Here is a 21,368-nt window from a genome sequence, read left to right as displayed (position 1 = left end):
GTTGGGGCAACCCATAAAAAGAAGGAAGATTATTTGACTCTTCCTAATCTCTGTCTCTGTTTGAGACATTTACATTGTAAATGTTTACTTATCAATGTAATGACTCCCCTGCTCTTACTTGAGCCAGCACTAAAGAAAACATGTCCACCCCATATCTTCCCAAATTTTTCAGCTTCCTGTGGGGAAAGATGCGTTTATTGAAGAAACACTATATCATATTTCTAATGTTTAAGAAAACAAATAACTTTCCTTCTGAGTTTCCTCATACAGTCAAGTGAATGTTCAGTGAGTCAGGCCCACTCTGCTGATACACGAGAGCAACAAAGAAACGCCCCTTTTTCAGGACACTGTATTTTAAAGATAATTTTGTAAAAATCCAAATAACTTTACAGATCTTTATTATAAAGGGTTTAAACAAAGTTTTCCATGCTTGTTCAATGAACCATAAACAATTAATGAACATGCACATGTGGAACGGTCCTTAAGACACTAACAGCTTACAGACGGTATGCAATTAAGGTCACAGTTATGAAAACTTAGGACACTGATGGCACTTTTCCACTGCACGTTACGGTTCGACTCGACTCAACTCTGCTTTACTTTTCTGACCTTGCTTTTCTACTGCAGTTTAGTGCAGCCTCAACGTGGGTGGGATTATAGGCCTCGTGCAACATGAGATCTTTATCGGATGATCTCAGAAATTTGGCCAGAATTGATCGGTCCTGTCTCCCTCCGCGGATCTCTGAGCCGGAACTCTGTGAGCTCGCTCGATTTCCAGCTTATGGCCTGTTATGTCAAGCAGACTTGGGAAGAGCTCGTCTAGGAATTTCACCATATCTCGACCTTCTTCTTTCTCAGGAATTCCAACAATTCGGACATTGTATCTCCGGCTACGATTCTCTAAATCGGCTTACTTTTCCCAAACGCGTTCCGAGTCCGTCTTGGTAGCTAGCGGGTTAGCAGCTAATTCCCTCTCCGATGACTCCAGATAATCGATCCGTTTCTCGACGTCCCCCATTCTTGTAACCATCTCAATGAATTTCGTCTCCATGGCCATGATCGATCAACGTATTACAGCAAGATCCTCCAAGTCTGCAACGACCTTCGCCAGCATTGCCGACATACTCGACAGTTGACGCTGAATCTCTCCTGCCGCACTGTCCAAACTGAGACCGTGGTCTGCAGCCCTGTCTGGGGTATCAGCTTGAGCATGTAAATGTCTTTTAATGTCTCCAGAGCCCGAGGATTTTGAATTATTTGACATATTGTCTTCATAAAACAGTTATGGAACAGGGTGTATCAAATCTCACCAGTTTATGATACAAAAAGTATTAAAAACTAGCAAAGTGCGCAGAGCTCGCCATTCACACGTCCAACAGCCACGCGACTCTCCTGTTCTTGTAATTATTGAATACATCAAACATTCAGTTTAGGCTGGAAAAAGTATGCGAACCTCTAGGCTAATGACATCAACAAAAGCTAATTAGAGTCAGGTGTTAGCAAACCTGGCATCCAATTAATGAAATGAGATTGGAGGTGTGGGTTAGAGCTACTTTGACTTATAAAAAGCACTGAAACATTTAGAGTTTAGTATTCATAAGAAGAATCTGCTGACGTGGACGATGCCTTGCAAAAAAGAGATCTCAGAAAACCTACAATCAAGAATTGCTGCTTTGCATAAAGCTGGAAAGGAGCTTCAATATTCATCTGTCCACAGTTAGACAAATTGTCTATAAATGGAGATGATTTAGTACTGTGGCTACTCTCCCCAGGAGTGGCCGTCCAGCCAAGATTACTCAAAGGGCACATTGCAGAATGATTGATGAGGTAAAAAAGAAACCTAGAGTGACAGCTAAAGACTAGAAGGAATCATTGGAACTGGTTAACATCTCTGTTCATGAGTCTACTATACTGAAAACATTAAACAGGCATGGTGTCCATGGCAGTACACCACGAAGGAAGCCGCTGCTTTCCAACAAAAACATTGTTGTGCACCTGAAGTTTGCCAAGGACTACCTTGACAGTTCACAACACTACTAGGAAAATGTGGACTGATGAAACTAAGGTTAAATTGTTTTGAAAGAACATGCAGCACTATGTATGGCATGAAAAGGGCACCGCATACCAACATGAAAACATCATCCCAACAGTGAAGTACAGTGGAGGTAGCATCATGATTTGGCGCTGCTTTGGGACCTGGACTGTTTGCCATCATTGAGGAAAAATGAATTCCCGAGTTTATCAAGATATCCTATAGGATTATGTTAGGGTGGCTGTGCATCAGCTGAAGCTCAGTAGAAGTTGAGTAAAGTGGAGTGGTGGTGGCATAGTGGGCTGAAGCACAGAACTGATAAGCAGAAGGCTGCTAGTTCAATTTCCACAGCCACCACCATTGTGTCCTTGTCCAGTCCAAGAATGCATGACACTCTTCACTTGAAACAGGGGCGGACTAGCCATAGGGAGAACCTGGACTTTTCCCAGTAGGTCGGCCGTGAAACAAGGCCGAATGGTGCCGAAATGGCAGTGATAAGCTGAAACGGGCTGCCGCGTAATGCCGAACAGGCCGTGACTGGCTGAAGAGGGCAGCAAAACGGCACCTCGATATGGTGAAGGGGGCCGTGATATGCAGAAAATTCAAATTAAATCTGAATTTCAAATCGATATTATCTTGACCATGGCAAAGTTAGCTGCGCACGAGACAGATCCAGGAGCTGCATGGTACAGAACTTGCGCTCCCTGTCCCTTTCACGGGATCTAGACGAAACCTGTTCGGCATACAGGTGTGTATCGGCCGGCCTACTGGAAACAACCTCCACTTTAAATATTTTGCAATATTTCAGCAGTTAAAAACAATGTTTAAAACATTAAATTATGGCATAATTTGGGCATAAATTGTTAGTAGGCTTATGGTGTTATCAGTTATGATATCGAGTTTTAAAATAATCAAATAAAACTGTTTTTTTCATGAGTTTTAATTTAATTTCACATTAATGTGTGTCAATAAATGGTGTTCTTTGTATTATCTGTTCTCAAATTATTCTTCTTGTCACAATGACAGCATGATGCACAGTGCAAATCAGATTAATACCTGCTTTTCATTCGTATTAATTTGCTTAGTTTCCAATTCTGAAATGAATTTCAGGCTTGATAAATCACTTTGTGGGTGCAATTTGATTAATTTGCTTCTAGACCGGCCTTTATTATGTGCATTTGTAGGCATGCCTCTAAATTGCATATTCATGTCGGGAACACACAAAAATTGACAAGACATGCTACTTTGTTCATCTGAAAGACTGCGTTTTTAAAAGACTACATTAGTAGAGCAGCTCGGACATTTTTTTAGCATGCTATCAAGTTTGCACATGTTTTTATACACGCAAATCTTTAGTAAATCGGGGCCTAAGTCACTTTGGATAAAAGCATCTGCCAAATGCATGAATGTAAATGTAAGTTGGGTGATGCAGCAGGATAATCATTGGAGTAAATCCACTACAGAATGGCTTCAGAAAAAGACAATCCACCTTTTGGAGTGGCCAATTCAGACCCCAGACCTTAACCCAATTGAGATGCTTTGGAATGACCTCAAGAGAGCCATTCACACTAGACATCCTAAGAACATGGCTGAGCTGAAGCAGTTCTTTAAGGAAGAATGGTCCAAAATTCCTTCTGAACATTGTGCAGGTCTAATCCGCAGCTACTGGAAACGCTTGAGGTTATTGCTGCAAAAGGAGGATCAACCTGTTATTAAATCAAAGGGTTCACTTACTTTTTCCACAGCACTGTGAATGTTAAATGGGATGTGTTCAATAAAGACATGAAAGTTTATATTGTTTGTGTGTTGTTAGCTTAAGCACATTGTGTTTGTCTATACTTGTGAATTTGATGAAGATGACATTTTCTGACCAATTAATGCAGAAAACCAGCAAATTCTAAAGGGTTCACATATTTTTTCTTGCCACTCTGTATAACTTTGCACAGACAAGGTTGTTAAGCACTTCTGTTACACCAATCTCATGATGAAACATATAATGTTTAATTGTTCTGTTTTACTTCCGAAGCGTTTATTCACATATCATGGGATTGATGTGACGGATCATTTACCGACCCAAAATTGGTGCAAATTGCCATTAAACTTTCAACTTATTAGGCTTGTGTTCTTTAAAGATGTTAACACTTGGATCTCTCACTGTCTCTCTTCAGTTCCTGTGGTACTGGACTCTATCACAGTAAACTTTGAACTTGAACTGTCTAAAGATCTAAGTGGGGTGTGGAACCCCAATGTGATTGTGGTTGATGAGTACTTAGCAGCTGTGCCGCTTCCCAATAACCTGTTGAGATTTGATTGTTGCCCCTGTGTCCTGGGCTCTGTGGGATATTTCACAGGGACACACACATGGGATGTTGAGGTGGAAGACAATATTTCCTGGATGTTGGGTGTTGCCAAAGAGTCCGTGCAGAGAAAAGCGCCCAGCCGCTTTCCCAGTGGTGTCTGGTGTATCGGATGTGAAGTTGAAATGCTCAGTGCCAAGAGTCCTCTTGAGTCAAACATCCCTCTCCGTGGATTGGAGAAACCCTAACAAGTGAGGGTGACACTGGACTTGAGTGGAGGAGAGCTGTCATTCTCAGATCCTCTGAGCGATATGCTCTATTACATCTTCGCCCAATTTTTCACGGAGAAGGTCTTTCCATTCTTCTACACCGAATGCTATCACCCTCCTCTCAGGTCCTTTATTAAAGAGATCTGAAAAGAACAGCTTTGGGCTGTATAGAACTGTGGTGATGGCCAACTCTGAAATGTTAAGACTGACTGTGTTCTTGAGGTTATTTTAACAATCTCAGGCCCTGTTGTTTACAATTATGACCTTGTTTCAATTTGAAATGACTTTGAGAATGTTCAGGGGTAAGCTAATTTGGTTCAAGTGTTATTACTGTTATAGTATTATGTTGTATTTTTTTTTTTTTTTTTTTTTTTTTTTTGTCCAACTGTGAAAATGAGGTTAGGGAAATACCTAGCTGAAAAAATATTTTAATGTCATCCATTTTTCTGGAGAAAAACTTGATTGCTTTAAATGTTTTTTTTTTGTTTTTTTCTACAGACAGAACAGTGCTGTTTTTTTATTTATTGTAAAATACTAATATTAGTGGATTGATTGAGGTTTTGTAGTAGGGAGGAAGTCTTATTTCTACATGTAAGAGCATCTTCCTCAGAACCCTACATAAGAATAAAAATTCTGAACTTTAACCAAATTGGGAAGGACATGTCTTATGTAGTTTTCTGTTTGTGATACTGCAAGTCAACAGAGCAAACTTATTCTCAATCTTTTATTTTTAATCTTTTATCAATTATAAAGAAGGAACAAAATGGAGCTTGAAACTTCTGAAAGACGAAAGTCTGAAGATTGAATAACATTTAAAAATATACACTACCGTTAAAAATGTTTACTTTCCTCATGACCATACCATAGATGGCGATAAAACTTCTCAACACATGTATTGAATGAATGGCTATGCTATTCTTAATCTACAAATTTCACCTGAACATCAACTTTTTTAGACTTATTTAGTCAGAATATGGAGTTTTGATGTTAATTGGTCTGATTTTGTCTCAAAAGTCATCTGTGAATGTAAGATATGTTGGAGTTTCACAGTTATGTTTTTTTGTTAATAGGGGACAGTAATTTTAGATTTGTAGAATAAAAATATTGTTTTTATTTTAAAGTGAAAAGTTACATTTAGACTGTTGGGTTGATATGCCCCCCTTAGAATGGTTGCTGGTGTTATTTAATCATTATAATTCATGGGGTTGTGGTTATTAGTAGATAGTTTCATTAGATAGTTTCACCCCCATACTGTACATTTCAAACATCTACACTATTCATTATAATCTGTTGGCTAAATGAGCAGAACCATCCAATCTAAATTGGCACTGCTATACTGAATAAGTTTAAGATGAATCTCTTTGACTGGAATTCCATTATTTAATTAGTCATTATTCAGTTATTCCATTTACTCAACTGTCAAAATATTTTACATAGAATATTTTGATTTACTGTTTTACATTAATTATACATTTAAACTTTAATAGCGATATCAGATGTATTTTATACATTCTGTAAAAATCAGATGGCAGCTGGGAAAATTTTACCCTGGGGGCTTAAAAATGATGCTCTGCCACAGACTGATTGTGGGATAACATCTGTCCCAAAACAACGAGTCAAGAAACCAACCAGGCCTGCCAGGAAAGAAAAGTGATGCTGGTAGTGACGATTCTCTCTGACCAATCAGTGATCTGCAGGGTTTTGACATCACATTTAGTATCGGCTCGGCTCGCTTAGAACCTCGACCGAGGTGGTACTAAAAAAAAGTATCAGGTACCAGGTACTATCCACAGTGGAAAACCCCCAAAAAGTGAGCAGACTCGAGTCGAGTTGAGCTGTACCATGCAGTGGAAAAGCCCCAAAAGTAGTGGGAATTGGGCATTCCAAATTGGGGAGAAAAGGAGATAATTATTATTATTTTTTAAATTAATAATAAAATAAAAAAAGAGACCTGAATGAACACAAGGCAACAACATGGAATGTCTTTAAAACTGTCATTAAACATCTATAATCTGCACCTGTTAAGAATATGGAACATGTATTTTCAAAAGCATGTGTTAAGCAAACTGTAATGGTAAAAACACTTCATATCAAAAATAAGCAGTCCTTGCAAGTCAAGGACTCATCATCGTCCAGGATCCCATTGTCCTTTGCACATGTCTGGTGGAACCATTTGCTGCAGACTGTGCAGGAAAGCCACTCCTCTGTGCACCTGGGGTCATCCTTGTCACCATATGCATATCTGCAGATGCTGCATGGCTCCTTGTCCTGCTTTGTTGCACTTTTGGTTTTTGACACTTTCCCCTTCCTCTTTCTACGTTTTCCTTCAACAAACTGGAAATGTTCCTCGCTGGTTAAATTCCAAGTTGGAGGCTTAGCCATCTGGTGGCTGGTGGTGGGTCGCTCTCTCACTGGCAGTGTAACAAGACTTTTGAATTAGATCGTTTCTGGCTGGAGCTCCACCTCAACCTCTTGTGTCAGAGGTTGTGGGGTTACAGTGCACAAGGACAGAGGGCTGGGTGGAGTTTGATGAGGAGGTGGAAATACTGGCTGAATGGCATCGTGCAACGGATGGGGGGGGAGATCTACACCATAACATGCCTTGGGTTTAGGCCTAGATTGTGAAAAGTTGGTGGTGCAGGGAGCAGTGTGTCTTCTTCCAGGTGCTCTATGGTCTGATGGAGGAGCCTCGAAAGCCAGTATGGGCATTTGATGGTGTCGCTGATTTTGCCCAGGCCTTGGAGAACAGTGGCATAAACAATGCCCTGTCCAATGATGATCCTTCCCTCTAGCCTCCAGTGATGTTTAAGGCTCTTAAACAGAACTCTGTCTGCTGGCTGCAGGTAATGTGTGGTGTGGGATGGTAGGCTAAAAACAAAGACATTGTTGTCCTTCATCAACTTAAGAAAGACCAAGTTGTAAACATGTGAATAGTGCCCATCCACTAGCTGCAAACAGGGTCGTGGGTCACCTTTTGGGAGATACAGCAGAAACTGTTTTCCCAACTCCAGAACAGGTCACTGTTGATCCACCCATTATCTGACATCTTTACTGTTGTGTTGGGTGGACCCCAGGAGCCACTCTGCCTTCATACGTTTCCCCTTGAATATAATCATGGTGAATGCTGGTTATGCTCTGATATCATGGTGACTTATGCCAAAAAAGTCTCACGCGAGGCACGTGAAATTGGATTTTTCCAGCTGCAAACTGCAAGCATGATGAGAAACGAATTAATGCTCATTGGCTTAAACAACCGTGAAAACAAAAAAGCACTGAAAACAAGTAAAGTTTTAAAAGAACTAAAATGTATGTAAAATATTGTGTCTGGCAATGTAACATATTATTATAGTGACCTCTTGTTCGTGATGTGATGTTTCGTTCTCTTCTAAAATGTTTGATTTTTATCTCTAATATCATGTTTTATATGTATAAATTATATGTGAATATTCCCAACACTCTGAGAGGGCGATCTCTGTAAGGGATATGTGATATGTATTATATTTCTGAAATATCTAAAATACATGTCTTTATTAAAATAAACATGGATGGAAAGACACGCATTATTGGCGAAATTAAATAACAGGTACATGTCTTTTTAATCATATTTATTTTACTTTTAAAGCAACTTAATTTAAATTATATCCACGTTTTTTTTTTGTTTTTTTTTTTGCATTGTGAATACAAATGTTCATGACAAATCAAGCACACCCCCCCCACCCCAATTCTTTGATGATGCAGTTGAGTTTTTTGTAATTATCGATTATGTTCAATGATGATTCTTTTTAGAATTACTAGGGATGCACCGAAATGTAATTTTGACCGATACAGCTTTTAACAAAATACCATAAGCCGATACCGATATTTTGCCACTTACCTTATTTTGTCATCTCATCACTGTTTTTCTTTGGAATCATGCCTTTAAAAATGTACAAAGAGATACAAAAGCTTTTTCCCTGTTCTAACAATAAATAATTTCCATTGAACATGGGTTGAATCTGTTGAACACAGGCTTAAAATTCCACGGAAATGTCAACCACCTCATGGAAAAAGTAAAAGTTTAAACCAAAGGAACAAAAAATTAAAAAATTCTGTATCATAGCGGTATAATTGACAATGGATAATGTCATCCAGACCGCTAGAGGGTGCCGCTTGCTCACACTGCTGAATGCAGAAATGCAGCCTTTTAAGATTTAGTAATCGTGCAAGGCGGTACTGCGATTTCGATCTTAATTCAGTCAATCATGCAGCATTAATGGATATCATACAGATATATCAGAAGTCAAAGTCTGCTGGTTTTAAAGCATTTTAGATGGTTTTTCACATGTAGCCTATAGGTAAGTTCAGTTTTCACAACTGTCATGTCCGTATTTTCCACATTAAAGGTGCTATATGTAATATTTTTACTGTATTAAATCATAAAATGAACATAATAAGTCATTAGAGAATTAGGAAACATGCTAAGTTGAAATACTGGCTTCTCTGATAACAATGCTACAGCCAGTATATTCTACTTTGAAGTTTCCGTTCTGGGCCGGAATTTCTGTTTATGTTTTGGCCTGTGTGATCCCGCCCACTGCCCACTCACCAATAGTATTTCGACACTGCCGGGTTGCCAGATTTGAACAAGTTTGCAGGCAAACAACACTACGTGCTGCAGCCATGGAAGCCAGCAAACGAACTGGATCAGAAATAACAGATTCCACCTGACCTAAAAAGCCACTCATCTAAAAACCATCCGTCTAAAAACCACCATGGCCAGAGGTGTAGTAAAACAAGGATAAATATTGGAGATGCCTTTGGAAGATAGAGACAGCTTAAAGCCCAGAAATCCTTTAAAACGGATGCTGAGTTGGCTAATTTGTGTGTCAACATTCTGGCAACTCACATGAGCTTCGAGTCTGGGGTGGGGCAGATAACTCTCCAATATTTTTAATTTGGACTGCCCATTTCAAACGCTTGTTGTCAATCTTACATATAGCACCTTTAACATAAGAATTAAAATTAAATATTACATGTTCTTAGAAATGCCAACCCTTCTACATATTGTGGTTATTATTATTTCTGGATTCTGTATTTAAATTCACAGAGTTCTTACAAAGTGTGTTACTAATTCATTATAAATTAACCATAATTTTTCATATCAGTGTTTTCATGCTCATAACTGATATGCTGATGGTTTTAATTTGGTCAATAATTGGTTGATAAATATCGGCAGCCGATACATCTGTGCATCCCTAAGTATTACCCTTAAAATACTGCAATATAGTGATTTCTTCAAATTAAACCAGCATAAAAGTTAAAGGCAGTCCAAGAAAAACTACCAAGATGTACAGTATAAATACTTTACAATGTAAATTGTTAGCATTACAGTAATATTAATTGGGAGGGAAATTGTGCTTAATTGTCATGAAAATAATGTCACATTGGTAAAAATAAAATCTTAATGGTCCTAAAACAGGCTTCATTTTCATAATGTGAAAACATAATGTGACTAGGACGTGTTCTTGAGAACATCACGAAAGAGAGCATAACCTGTGTCTTTCTTCCAGATAATCTCCTATATATTGAGTTACCTTCATGTAACAGACTGCAAAGAGGCATCACTGGTCTGTAAGAGTTGGTATGAAGCAAGCCAGGACCATCATTTTCAGGTTGTTCTCATTTTCATCTGAATATCAAGATTTATGGTCCATCTCTGGTTTTAATTGCATATTCTTGTGGGTACTTTACTGCAGAAAAATGTCACATTCAAGTTCCCCGTTTCCACATCTTCACTGGACTTTATCCGGGCACTTGCAGGACGCCCTCGATGTGGCTTAATAATCCACCATCTTGATGGGTCCAGTCTGTCAAGACAGGTGCTAGTAGAGGTTGGGATTCACCTCGGCCCTTTCTTGGACACTTTGGCTCTACCTGGCAGCAGCATCACTGAATCCTCGCTGTTATGCCTCCTACCACATCTGACCAGTCTCCACAAACTGGACCTTCAGGGGTTGGACAGCCTCTTTATGTCTGGAGCCTTTTTGTCCAGAGCGGAACACCGTCAGCAGGTTGCACCTTTACCTTCAGTTTCATTTTATCTGTGAACATGAGTCCATATAGGCCTATGTTGTGGTTCTTTATGAATTTAATGGCCAATGCCGAGTAGCTTTGTATTATTTCTTTGCCAAAGCCAGTTTTTATTCACATTCGGTGCTTGGCGAGTGTTAATTTTGGACCCAAGTGTCATTTTATCATTATCCATTCATAGGTCCACCTCAACACGCGTTGAGGAACTTGGAGGAACTGGACCTGTCTGATCTCCGCTACCTCTCAGACCTCTCTTTCAACCGGCTAACCAGTTGCACGCCCAGGTTACGTCAGCTGGCCCTGGCTGGATGCCATATCGCTTTCGAATTCGACCTGTACCGAGGTTGTCCAGTCGGGTCTGGCTCCTCTGCTCTCGTCTCTCTCCGTAACCTCCTGAGTCTTTTACAGAAGCAAGCCGCCACACTTCGCAGCTTGGACTTGAGTCGCACTAGCATCACTCCTGAGTCCCTGCGCTCCATTGCCCAGGTGCCAGGCCTCCGTCTAGAGGAGTAGAGTCTCCGTGGCTGTAAAGAGCTGACTGACTACTCCATGGAAGTCCTCTGCAAGTATCAGAATGCTCTGAAGATGTTGGACCTAAGTGCGTGTACCGAGTTACCAAGTAGGACGGTGCTGGCTGTTGCAACCAAGCTGAAGGAGTTACAGTCGCTCTCCCTGTCTCAGGACTGTAAGATAATGAATAAAGTCTTGGCCGAGTTGATGGTGTTGCCTTGTTTGAGCACTCTTGATTTGTCGGAGTGTCTGCATGTCAGTGGTGCAGATCTGGTGAAGGGATTGTCCTCTCCACAGCCCAGGGCTCAACTGAAGATCCTTAGCCTTAGGAATTGCACATATATAAGGGTGAGGCTTAGAAGGAAGATTGAATATAAGAGGTTTTGCATGTGTGTCAATAATTTGGAAGATGTATGACTGTGTATAAGACTGATAAACTGAATGTCGACAGTATATTTGCAATGATATTGGTGCCGATATAAAATTATGCAACATTGCGAATATTGCAATGATTTTAATGGACCTTTATTATGCCATTAAGTTTCCTAAAGAATGTGTAATTAGATTATCTTCGCAATCCTTCCTTGTCTCGCGATTCACAAGTATAAGAACATTAACGCAGAGATGTTTTAATAGCCAAAATGGCATTAGAGTTGGCAAGTTCGATTCACTTCTGTGAATCAGCTAAAACTTTGTTTCAATGAGTGCGTTTACATGCATACCAAAATGCTGATAACTACCAAAAATTCGCTTATATATAAAAAAAAAAAAATATATCAGACAGCGCAAGAAAAACGTGTTTACGTGACTTGAAATCATCTGTTTAGTCTTCCCTTTTGATGTCAAAATAGGCATGCACACTTGTACACATTGGATAAGTTGGTAAGAATGTGGGTAAAGGTGTTTACATGCAACACGAAATCAGAGTAATGGGAAATAATCTGTGCTAGCCGATCGTTTTTTGCTTAAACCGTTTATGATCTTACTCCAATAAAGGAAAGCTGTTTAAGGCATTTACATGACTACACACATTGAGCGCATTTACATGCACATTCTTACACCAGTTGTGGTTAATAAGCCAACAGCGTGTGTAGTCATGTCAACACATTAAACGGCTTTCCTTTATCGCATGTAAACACCTTCACTGGCATTCTTATTGGCTTATCAAATGTACGCAAGTGTGTATGCCTCTTCAACATTTGATGTAAAAATCAGAGAATTACTAGATTATATCAAATCTCATGTAAACACGGGTTTCTTGCTTTGTATGATTTTTTAAATAAGCTAATTATTAGGAGTTATCAGTATTGGTGTGCATGTAAACTGGCTCATTTATTAACCATAATCGGTGCTCAATAAATCAAAGCTCTGATTCAGTGATTCGTTTTCGTCATCACTCAAAACTGTCAAAAATGCGTGGAACATTCATTATGTATCAAAATAGTTTTAGTAATAAACAGCAATGTTAACCTATTGCTATATTTATCATTTATTGTTATATAAGAGCATATTAATGAAATTAAATAATGATTGTAATTCTACATTGTGTTTATTTAGTATGGAAAACATGCTTTGATTATTTCTCTCCCAGAATCACCCTGTTAAGCCATTTTAGAGCAAATGCATCAGAATCAGAATGAGTTTTATTGCCAAGTATGCTTACACACACAAGGAATTTGTCATGGTGACATAAGCTTCCAGTGCAAATGCAACCGTTAATACATACATACAAACATTTACAGTTGTGCTCAAAAGTTTGCATACCCTGGCAGAAATTGTGAAATTTTGGCATTGATTTTGAAAATATGACTATGAAGCCATTTATTATCACATAGTTGTTTGGCTCCTTTTTAAATCATAATGATAACAGAAATCACCCAAATGGCCCTGATCAAAAGTGTACATACCCTTGAATGTTTGGCCTTGTTACAGACACACAAGGTGACACACACTGGTTTAAATGGCAATTAAAGGTTAATTTCCCACACCTGTGGCTTTTTAAATTGCAATTAATGTCTGTGTATAAATAGTCAATGAGTTTGTTAGCTCTCACGTGGATGCACTGAGCAGGCTAGATAGGAGCACAATACTTGTTGACCCCTCTCCAAACATAGCGCTTATGGTTGTGACCATAAAGCTCTATTTTGGTCTCGTCACTCCAAATTACAATGTGCCAGAAGCTGTGAGGCGTGTCAAGGTGTTGTCGGGCATATTGTAACCGGGCTTTTTTGTGGCATTGGCGCAGTAAAGGCTTCTGTCTGGCAGCTTGACCATGCAGCTCATTTTTGTTCAAGTATCGTCATATTGTGCGCCTTGAAACAACCACATCGTCTTTTTCCAGAGCAGCCTGTATTTCTCCTGAGGTTACCTGTGGGTTTTTCTTTGTATCCCGAACAATTCTTCTGGCAGTTGTGGCTGAAATCTTTCTTGGTCTACCTGACCTTGGCTTAGTATCAAGAGATCCCCGAATTTTCCACTTCTTAATAAGTGATTTAACAGTACTGACTGGCATTTTCAAGGCTTTGGATATCTTTTTATATCCTTTTTCATCTTTATAAAGTTCCATTACCTTGTTACACAGGTCTTTTGACAGTTCTTTTCTGCTCCCTATGGCTCAGTATCCAGCCTGCTTAGTGCATCCATGTGAGAGCTAACAAACTCATTGACTATTTATACACAGACACTAATTGCAATTTAAAAAGCCACAGGTGTGGGAAATTAACCTTTAATTGCCATTTAAACCAGTGTGTGTCACCTTGTGTGTCTGTAACAAGGCCAAACATTCAAGGGTATGTACACTTTTGATCAGGGCCATTTGGGTGATTTCTGTTATCATTATGATTTAAAAAGGAGCCAAACAACTATGTGATAATAAATGGCTTCATAGTCATATTTTCAAAATCAATGCCAAAATTTCACAATTTCTGCCAGGGTATGCAAACTTTTGAGCACAACTGTACATTTAAACATACAGTTGAAGTCAGAAGTTTACATACACCTTAGCCAAATACATTTAAACTCAGTTTTTCACAATTCCAGACATTTAATAGTAGAAAACATTCCCTGTCTTAGGTCAGTTAGGATCACTACTTTATTTTAAGAATGTGAAATGTCAGAATAATAGTAGAGAGAATGATTTATTTCAGCTTTTATTTCTTTCATCACATTCCCAGTGGGTCATAAGTTTACATACACTTTGTTAGTATTTGGTATCATTGCCATTCAATTGTTTAACTTGGGTCAAATGTTTTGGGTAGCCTTCCACAAGCTTCTCACAGCAAGTTGCTGGAATTTTGTCCATTTCTCCAGACAAAATGGTGTAACTGAGTCAGGTTTGTAGGCCTCCTTGCTCGCACACGCTTTTTCAGTTCTGCCCACATATTTTCTATCAGATTGTGGTCAGGGCTTTGTGATGGCCACTCCAATACCTTGACTTTGTTGTCCTTAAGCCATTTTGCCACAACTTGGGAGGTATGCTTGAGGTCATTGTCCATTTTAACTTAACTGGCTGATGTCTTGAGATGTTGCTTCAATATATCCACATAATTTTCCTTCCTCATGATGCCATCTATTTTGTGAAGTGCACCAGTCCCTCCTGCTGCAAAGCACCCCCACAACATTATGCTGCCACCCCCATGCTTCACGGTTGGGATGGTGTTCTTACGGCTTGCAAGCCTCACACTTTTTCCTCCAAACATAATGATGGTCGTAATGGCCAACCAGTTAAATTTTGTTTCATCAGACCAGAGGACATTTCTCCAAAAAGTAAGATCTTTGTCCCCATGTGCACTTGCAAACTGTAGTCTGGCTTTTTTATGGCGGTTTTGGAGCAGTGGCTTCTTCCTTGCTGAGAAGCCTTTCAAGTTATGTCGATATAGGACTTTACTGTGGATATAGATACTTGTCTACCTGTTTCCTCCAGCATCTTCACAAGGTTGTTTGCTGTTGTTCTGGGATTGATTAGCACTTTTCGCACCAAACTATGTCCATCTCTATGAGACAGAATGCGTCTCCTTCCTGAGCGGTATGATGGCTGCGTGGTCCCATGGTGGTACCATGAATGTGGTACCTTCAGGTGTTTGGAAATTGCTCCCAAGAATAAACCAGACTTGTGGAGGTCCACAATTTATTTTCTGAGGTCTTGGCTTATTTCTTTTGTTTTTCCCATGATGTCAAGCAAAGAGGCACTGAGTTTGAAGGTAGGCCTTAAAATACATCCACAGGTACACCTCCAGTTGACTCCAATTAGCCAATTAGCATATCAGAAGCTAATTGGCTAATTGCCTAAAGGCTTGACATCACTTTCTGGAATTGTCCAAGCTGCTTAAAGGCACAGTTAACTTGATGTATGTAAACTTCTGACCCACTGGAATTGTGATATAGTCAATTAAAAGTGAAACAATCTGTCTGTAAACAATTGTTGGAAAAATTACTTGTGTAATGCACAAAGTAGATGTCCTGAACGACTTGCCAAAATTATACGAAGTTTGCTAATATGAAATCTGTGGAGTGGTTAAAAAATGAGTTTTAATGATTTCAACCTAAGTGTATGCAAACTACATATAAGTAGTGGTGTGGTGTAGTGGACTAAAGGTGGTGGTGTATTGGACTAAAGCACTGAACTGGTAAGCAGAAGGTTGTTGGTTCAATCCCCACAGCCACCACCATTGTGTCCTTGAGCAAGGCACTTAACTCCAGGTTGCTCCAGGGGGATTGTCCCTGTAATCAGGGCATTGTAAGTCACTTTGGATAAAAGCGTCTGCCAAATGCATAAATGTAAATATAATGACATAAAACAAAAGATATAACTATCAAGATACAAAAATAAATATCAAGATACAAATTGAATATTGACAAAAGGCTGAAAATGTTTGACATTTTAATATTCGTATCACCCAGCCCCAACCATGTATTGACTAACCCATTTCATCTATTTTTTTTAATATTCTCTCCTTTTTCCAAACAGGATGCAGTCATATACTCCCTGACACAGCTGCTAGGCAGTACACTAAGAGAGCTGGACCTCACCTCGTGCGTCTGCCTCACTGACCTGAGCATCTGAGCTGTTGCAGCCTACCTGCCTGGCCTGGTGGTTTTGCGACTCGGCTGGTGTAAAGAGATCTCAGATTGGGGGCTGCTGGGGATGGTGGAGCCCACCAAGGATTGTGAACCAAGAGACAAAGAGGTGGGATTCTGGGGGGGTTGCTACACTCTAGTCTTGTTAATGTATAACTTTATTCTTTTTATTGTATTAAAGGTACACTACAGAATTCTGGCCTCCCTATCAAGATCAGTGATTAAATTGCAAGTTACTTGCAGAGGAACATTCATCATCACTCAAAAATCAAATGATCATCAGAGCAGATCTGACTAGCTACACCAAGAGTCGCTAATAGTAAGAATTTCTACAAGACATAAATCCAAAAACTATGCCACCTGAGCAAGCTTCTGTTTTTGTTTACAGACATGAAATTTAACCTGACAGCTCTGAATGGAAAATCATTATTGTAGGTTTGCCTAGGGTAAAGCAAGAATGTGCTTTTGAACAGATTTTTTTATGTAACGAAAAATGTAATGAGAATTCCTCTGTAGTGTACCTATAAATGTTTCATTAATATTCTTAATATTAAAAACTACATCCTTTCAAATTATTTAATAAATTATAGCCACCAGTAGGCTTGGGATCGATTCCTTTTTCATGCATCGATAATCGGAAGATTTTCAAGATGATTATCGATATGTATCAGGATTTTTTCAGATATGAATAGGGCTGCTCTTTGCACAATAGTCTGTCTTTTCAAACATATTGCTCCACAAAACCTTAGTAAAGTGTGAGCGGCAGGGTAAATTAAAGTGTGTTGCGCACCGGACACGTCTAGCAGATGACATGACGTTCTATAATTCGAAACAATTATTTTCTATGAAGGTATGCACACACTGCCACTCGCTGTCTCTTGAGACTGCTCAAAATTCTGCAGTGCTGCGGAGTTCAATTTGCAAAGTTGTCCATTAAATTCGACCCAAATCTTTATCAAAGGACATAGATTATTTACTCAAGTCATTACTGTATGATATATTGTGTATATCTATCTTTCATATAGCCTACACAATGTATTTTCAGTTACAAGTATGTCTTTTTGTAGTTTGACAGCTTGAATGAAAGACCTATTCAGTGCTACATACAGAGAAATTGCATAATAAACGTCACCATTTATAATCGTTCAGTTTGCACAGTTACACCAGTTTCATACACTAACCTGCAAACTCAGTCACATTGTTAATTCATAAAGAAGTAAAAAAACCTTTGCAACTTTGGACTGCCAACTGCTGTGCTGCATCAGCTAATCCTGTGCCATTCCTACCCGTGGCCGACTTCAGTAAATTTTATATCACCCTCTTGTGGTCTCCCAAAGCTATTATGTCAGACTACATTAAACTGAAGGCAACTGACAGTGAATTGGAAAGAACACAAATTAGGCTTCTAATTTAAATGTTGGTTTATGTTAATATATCGATGTCTCAAAAATGTAAAGATAAAATAACGTGCCGTTCAATAATTGATATATCGATATTTTATGACATCCCTAGACACCAGTATTAGTTACATAGTTATTTTATGAAGCAGTTTTACCACCCATCAGTGTTGGGGGTAGCACATTACAATGACATGCATTACATAATTAGACTTCTTGGACGTCACGAGTAAAGCAACTTTATTTTTAGATTTTGCAACACAATATCTGGGTTATATTTTAATTTAATCATTTAAAGGTAAAAGTGTAGTTTTTTTATTTTATTAGTTAATTCACAGAAAAAACTGCTGTCAAAATATTGTTCTGTTTGTTTGAGCAACCTGACTATAGCAAAACTGTCTCAACCAATGGCTTAAGTTTGGGGCGGGTTCGGGAAACCTGTCATTATTTTTGCAATTCCATTTATTTACTGGCAAAAGTTAAAACCTCTAAAAGTTACTTGCACATTACTTTCCATAAAATGCAACGTAATGTAATAGTAGTACTAATGCAATAATGTAACGTAACTATTATATTGTAAACGTTTTTCCCCCCAACCCTCATTCTGATAATCATTGCACACAAAATAAACAACTTACACATTTCTGCCCCAAATGTGAAGGTGGATAAAGGCCCAAGCTTTACTAGGACATTTGTTAACATGGCATTTTTCCAGCCTCCCAGCCTGCCTTTCCAGGAGAAAACAAGGCTAGTGACAGATAAGGACCTGGGAGCCTTCACGGAACAGAAAGGAGCATCCCTGTTGGCCATCAGGGACCTTCAGAAACTGGACCTGTCGGCCTGCTCTAAATTAACTGACACCAGTATTACACAGGTCAGTAACATAATGGAGAGGTTGTATACATGTTTGTTGTGAGTGATGATAGTTGTATTTGAAGTTTGTATTCTTTGCAATGAGCAGAGAGGTCAATCTGTGATGTTTAGATCCTCCATTGATCAATTTTTTTTTTTACAGACAGTCATGTTGAATGTTAAAGGGATACTTTCTCTTTCGTGGAACAAGTTTAGCAGAATATCCAAGCTATTCTCTTCCATACATTGAAAGAGAATAGGGACCAGGAGCTGTTAAGCTCCTAAAAGGACATAAAAGCATCATAAAATAAGTTTATATGACTTGTGCATAAGTCCTCCAAAGCTAGTGCATAAGTCCTCCGAAGATATATGATAACTTTGTGTGTAAAACAGACTGAACTAAGTCATTATTCACAAAACATTGTCCTTATCCTTGGTCACCATTCACTTTTATTTTATGGAAAATGGCAGCTTGGACATTCTGTTATAAATAACTCCTTCCTTCTGTGTTCCACAGAAGAGAGAAAGTCATACGGGTTTGGAATAACAGTGCGAGTAAATGATGACGAATTTTCTTTTTTGGGTGAACTGTTCCTTTAAGCACTTGTCCCGGAACCCTCAGGTACTCCGTTTCCCAGAGCTGCGGCATCTCTCACTTTCTATGCTGCCTGAGATTAGTGATGAAAGCTTGGTGTCTGTAGCCTATCACTGCCGCAGCCTCACCAGCTTGGCCCTCAGCCACTGTCCCCAGATCAGTGACCAGGGCATGGCACGGGCTCTCCCACTCCTTCACAGACTACAGCACCTGTACCTGCTGCAATGCCATAACTAACAAGTGAGTAAGCTCAGCCAATGTTGTGTTTTTGTTCAAAATATTTTTTTTTTTGGTGGTCTTGGATAGATAAAAGCTAACATAGCAGTTATGCTGTCATAAACGTACTTTTGACACATTTATATCCAGTATTAGAAAAGGATTTCCTACACTTCTGCTTACTTCTTAGACTTGACTTACAGTATCTGAGACAAAATTAGACATCTGGGACAACTTGATGCAAATCAACCTAGGCATATTACAAAACCTGCCAAAACGATGTCAAATTGTAATCATCTTTAAAATAGTAAAAGGATGGGAAAATAGTCATCATAGTTAATTTTAAGACTGTGGGGGACAAATTTGACATATTGCACTAAATGGTTACGTCAAACTTACCAGAGAGCTTCGCTTTTTGATCATTGCTTAACCCGATCAATTTGTTCCTGCAGAACTCTTTCTATAATTGAGCTGCACTGTGACAGACTGAGGACCCTCGATGTCTCCATGTGTAAGGACATTACAGTGCACCAAGTGGACCACCTTCAGTCTCGCCTACCGTTCCTCGAGAAAGTCCAGTGTCGCTTTGTCAACGGTGCAGATTTCACTATGGTACTATGAGTAATATCTGTAATACAAGAAATGTTAATCATTTGAAAAATATAAATAAAGCACTTTGAGCTCTGATATTAAAGAGGAATCAGTTACAAAATACTGATTTTTTTTTTGCATAGGACATTAATTGTGAATTTAATGTGGCAAATTACTGATTATGTATGTAACTGAGAATATGTGTCCACTCATTTTTTTTTTTTTGTAATTACATTTTTTTATAAAATCTTACAGTAATAAAGAAAAGCAAAAACATATATATATATATATATATATATATATATATATATATATATATATATATATATATACACAAACAACATTTAAACCCCACCCCCAAACAAACATCATCACATGAGTAGATATACAGGAAAAAAAAAGCAAACACACCAACAAAAATATAAATATATAATAATCATACTCAACCAAAACTACACTCTCTCCACGCCCCACCACGAGAGCCCTCCAAAAACTCAAAATAATTGCCCTATTTCCCAACAAACAAATCTAAGTTACCCCGTCTTCCCACTGACACCTCTTCAAAAGCCGCCACCCTCCCCATCTCCGTGCACTACTCCCGAAATGGGGGCGCACCAGCTGACCTCCAACCCCTCAAAATAATCTGCTTGGCGATCATCACACAGGTCAGAATCCAATTCCCTATGTGACTATTCCCCACATTGATGACCACCCCATCGCCCAAAACACAGAGTCTGGGGCAAAACGAAACCCGAGTGCCCACCACGTCACACAAAATTCTGAACCTTCAACCATAATTTTTGGATCTCAATACACCACCAAAAAACATGGGCCGTGTCTCCATCCTCCGATTGGCATCGCCAATCTAGAGGGGGTCCAATAATATCTGTGTAAAATCTTGAATTGCATAAGATGCACCCTTGCATCTCTAGATGCAGACTTGACTTTTTAGAGTCCTAGCCCACATTCCCTCCTCCAATAACAAGTTGAAACCTTTTCCCATAATCTCTTGATAGATGTTAAAGCTCCGTCCCCCAGACTCTGAATTAGCAGGGAGTAATACACTGATGCCTCATGACCTTTTCCAAAAGCAATAATCACCTCTCCCAGAGTATCTGCTGCTTTAGGGGGGTGTATGCTACTCCCAAAAATAGTACAGAGGAGGTGACGCAGTTGTAAATACCTATAAAACTGAGACCTGGTGATCCCAAAATGTTGAACCAAATTTTCAAAAGATCACAACACTCCACTCTCATATAGGCCACCAAGTGTATTATCCCCCCACACAATCCACTCTGACCAGCAGAAAGGGGACTTATTAATACTTAATTTTGGGTTCAGCCATATGTTTGAGGCAACATTAAAATAAATGTCTGAATTAAACACTCTGGACCCTTTTGTCCATACTGAGTGCAAATGCGAGATAACGGGGTGTAACTTAACTTCTCCAATTAGTTTGATAGA

At 39.0% G+C, this 21,368-nt stretch overlaps 1 pseudogene; it reads left to right on the top strand.

The window, feature by feature from the left end:
- The first annotated feature begins 7,399 nt into the window (after window positions 1-7,399).
- Window positions 7,400-19,934, top strand: LOC127435695 (F-box/LRR-repeat protein 20-like; annotated as a pseudogene).
- The last annotated feature ends 1,434 nt before the right edge of the window (window positions 19,935-21,368 follow it).

Source organism: Myxocyprinus asiaticus, chromosome 46 (assembly GCF_019703515.2).
Source record: "Myxocyprinus asiaticus isolate MX2 ecotype Aquarium Trade chromosome 46, UBuf_Myxa_2, whole genome shotgun sequence".
In the NCBI taxonomy this organism is placed as follows: domain Eukaryota; kingdom Metazoa; phylum Chordata; class Actinopteri; order Cypriniformes; family Catostomidae; genus Myxocyprinus; species Myxocyprinus asiaticus.
Note: the sequence above shows the minus strand (reverse complement) of the source record. Positions and strands in the feature narration are given on the sequence as shown.